Genomic DNA, 3,863 nt, shown 5'->3' on the forward strand with positions numbered 1-3,863 from the left:
GAGCGGTCTCCAGCTGCTTCCTGGTGGCGAGGCTAGTGGCTGGAGCACTCTTGTGGATAACACTGAGCACCCCACTCTGAAAGAAAAACACGTACCGCGCAGGTGTGGAGTGCTGGCCCAAAGGGACGAGACAGTTTATGTTGAGTCAAATGTGAGTGGCTGTGGCCCAGGATAATACCCACTGTGGGAGCCCAGACATGAAGTTGCAAAACAAAGGAGGTCATTAATCAAGACATTCACCAAGCAAACAGGTAGGCAGGTTGTCACAAAGCTCACAAAAAAACCCTGTTACAGGTCTCAGATGCTGCCTAACGTGTACTCGGCTTTCGGGTTAGTAGAAGGTAGGCTTGTTGTTGTTCTGATTTTTTTTTTTGGCTGTTTTTGTTTTGTTTTGTTTTTCTTTTCTATTTTTCAGAGATGGGGACCGAACCCAGGGCCTTGCGCTTGCTAGGCAAGCACTCTACCACTGAGCTAACTCTCCAACCCCTGTTTTGTTTTGTTTTTTTTTCTTATTTAGTCTTTATTCATAATCATAAACTTAATTTTGCAATCCTGGTAGACTTGAAGGGGAATGAGGAAAATATGGAACCCAAAGAACTTCAGTGAGAGCAGAGATTACAGGGTATTGCAAGCAGATGGGGTGGGGCGCTCTCCTGAGCTACAGAAGGAATGGTTTGATGGGTAAAATGCCCGCAAGTCAAAGAAATTAGCGTTGTCCACAGTCGGAAATGGTGATTTTCTTGCTGGTCTTGCCATTCCTGGACCCAAAACGCTCCACGGCTTCCACAATGTTCATGCCTTCTTTTACCTTCCTAAAGACCACATGCCTGCCATCCAGCCACTCAGTCTTGGCAGTGCAGATAAAAACCTGGGAACCATTTGTGTTTGGTCCAGCATTTGCCATGGACAAGGTGCCAGGACCTGTATGCTTCAGGATGAAGTTCTCATCCTCAAATTTCTCTCCGTAGATGGACTTGCCACCAGTGCCATTATGGCGTGTGAAGTCACCACTCTGGCACATGAACCCTGGAATAATTCTGTGAAAGGAGGAGCCCTTATAGCCAAATCCTTTCTCCCCAGTGCTCAGAGCACGAAAGTTTTCTGCTGTCTTTGGAAACTTTGTCTGCAAACAGCTCGAAGGAGACTCGGCCCAAGGGCTCGCCATCGGCCATGATCTTGAAGAACACGGTGGGGTTGACCATGTCTGCAGCAAGCGGCGAAAAGCGACAGCGGCGTCTGCAAAGCCTTGTTTTGTTTTTTGAGACAGGGTTTCTCTGTGCAGCCCTGGCTGTCCTGGAACTCACTCTATAGACAAGGCTGGCCTCGAACTCAGAGATCCACCTGCCTCTGCCTCCTGAGTGCTGGGATAAAAGCCGCCACGCCTGGCTGATGAATAGCTTTTTTATTTTTTAAGATTTATTTATTTATTTGTTTGTTTGTTTATTTATTTTATGTATGTGGGTACACTGTCACTCTCTTCAGACACAGCAGAAGAGGGCATCAGATCCCATTACAGATGGTTGTGAGCCACCATGTGGTTGCTGGGAATTGAACTCAGGACCTCTGGAAGAGCAGTCAGTGCTCTTAACCTCTGAGCCATCTCTCCAGCCCCCGATGAATGGCTTTTTAAAGGAAGTTTGGCTTTGAATTTGTGACACTCTAGCCCCGTGATCACGAAGTTGGAGCCAATCATTTACCCTTGCGGAAATCCATAGCTCCTCCCTTCGTGGGGTCTTCAGTTTACACAGTGCTTAATGATTCCTGTGGCACCCATCCAGCCACCATGTCTAGCTTCAAGTGGCTGAAAGTTTAAAAGCTAGCTAGTAAGTTTCCTAAGTCTCCTCTTCTCTCCTCTTTTCTCTTTTCTCTTCCCTTCCCTTCCCCCTTCCCTTCCCGCTTCCCTTCCTGCTTCCCTTCCCTTCCCTTCCCTTCCTGCTTCCCTTCCCTTCCCTTCCCCCTTCCCTTCCTGCTTCCCTTCTCTTCCCTTTCCCCCTTCTTCCTTCCCTTTCCCCTTCCCCCTTCCCTTCCCCTTTCCCCCTTCTTCCTTCCCTTTCCCCTTCCCCCTTCCCTTCCCTTCCCTTCCCCCTTCCCTTCCCTTCCCCCTTCCCTTCCCTTCCCCCTTCCCTTCCCTTCCCCCTTCCCTTCCCTTCCCTTCCCCTTTCCCTCTCTCTCTCTCTGGCTTGCTCGCTCACTCTTTCTCTTGGTGTTTCCAATATTACTTGGTTTTCTCTCTTTCTTTCTTTCTTTCTTTCTTTCTTTCTTTTTTCCTTTCTTTATTCATTCATTTTTCATCCCGATCGCTGCCCCTCCCCTCCAGGTCCCCCTCCCTGCTATTCTGCTCTCTTGAGCCTTTCGACTCCAGCAATCAGCTGCTATACTTAGCCCCAGTACCTGCACCGAGCCCCTGCACCCCTGTGTGTGTGACAGGAGTGGGCTCCCATCGAGGGCAGGCCGCCTTCCATACCCTGCCACTCAGCACAGCAAGGGCCACACAGAGGTGATCACTGCCTGCCTGCTCCGACCCAGCCCCTTTATACTCTTGGATTGTCGAGGACACAAAGGTCCTGTGTCCACAGATCACGAGGGAAACCAGGGATGTTAGTCGTGAAAGGGTGTCTCCTCAAAGAAGGAAATGAATACCAGTTTTCTGCCCAGAAGGCTTTGAGTAGAGGTCGTTAAAGACCTGTCACCTGTGCTGTCTGCAAAGGCAGACCTCACCCAAATCCCCCAGTATGTCTGTGTCAGACTCTCCCTCCCCGGGGCCTTTATCTTAGCTCTCAGTCAATAGAACCCACCCTTAGGGGAGATACCGTATATACTGCTCATCTCTCTTCTATCTCTGTCAGAGACCGACCATATCAGATCCCTGGCCCCTGAGCTCTAAGACCCAGCCTCGTGATCGTGCGTACTTTGCAAAGGAGTGTTTCTGTGGTCACACCTTAAGCTCTATTGTACGCCTGGAATTGGAATGATTGTTGCCAAGAAACAATTCTCCAAATCTGTGTGGTGTCCAAGTAGACTGATAATGAACTAAAACTAACGGCCGGCTACCGGACTCTCCCCGTTGCCCTCCCATCATCCTCTGTCCGCTGTGTCTGTCGCTCTGACCAGCTTGAACCCATCCTCAGTCTCCCAAGAGGAATCACAAAATACAGATTGGGCCGTTGTGTTGTCGTGATTCTGCCCTGAGGGCTGCTCTCCTGCATCTGAGACTGGCAGTTCACACTACAAAGGTGACGAGGCCGGAGCTGCTCATTTGCATCTTTAATTTCCCATGACTCAGAAGGACGAGAATAGCAAAGTCTGAAACGCAGTGGCAAGAGATGGAGACAGGGCCAGCAGAGAGAAGAGAGGTTGCCAACCCATCTGCAGGGGCCGCCTTCTGTCCCAAGTGTAGAAGACTGCTCTTACACTTGACCTAGGGCTCTGCAAATCTCAGGGTGCCTGGTCTCCCAGTTCCTGGCCACCATGTACCCTGTGGTCTGGTTTAAGATTGCTTCAGTAGCATCTTGGCTCTCTGGGTGATTGGCTTGAAGCGGAAATTTAAAGGTTCTTTGGAAAGTCAGTTGGATGGTGTTTTGCTGGGGCAAACACAGGAAGGAACGTTTAGCCAAAGCCGACACGGGAGAAAGGATGCTCTGCTAAGGCATGCACGTGGGAAAACACGCGATGAAGAATTCTTGGCTAACAATGCACCTGCACTGGTCCACCTTAGACCACGTTCATCAGGACCCCATAGACTGAAACTCACCAGAAACATGGTGGTGTGGTACAGTTTCTTGCTGTTTCCTTGGACTCAGGCTGATTGGCTAATGTCAGTTGAGACAGACACATGTGCTGAGGCAAGACCCTCGGAGGAGGAG

At 49.9% G+C, this 3,863-nt stretch overlaps 1 pseudogene; it reads right to left on the reverse strand.

Moving 5' to 3' along the window:
- Nucleotides 1–489: 489 nt before the first annotated feature.
- Ppia-ps9 (peptidylprolyl isomerase A, pseudogene 9) lies at nt 490–1,217 on the reverse strand (annotated as a pseudogene).
- Nucleotides 1,218–3,863: the final 2,646 nt, after the last annotated feature.

The sequence above is a fragment of the Rattus norvegicus genome, chromosome 5 (genome assembly GCF_036323735.1).
Source record: "Rattus norvegicus strain BN/NHsdMcwi chromosome 5, GRCr8, whole genome shotgun sequence".
Taxonomy (NCBI): domain Eukaryota; kingdom Metazoa; phylum Chordata; class Mammalia; order Rodentia; family Muridae; genus Rattus; species Rattus norvegicus.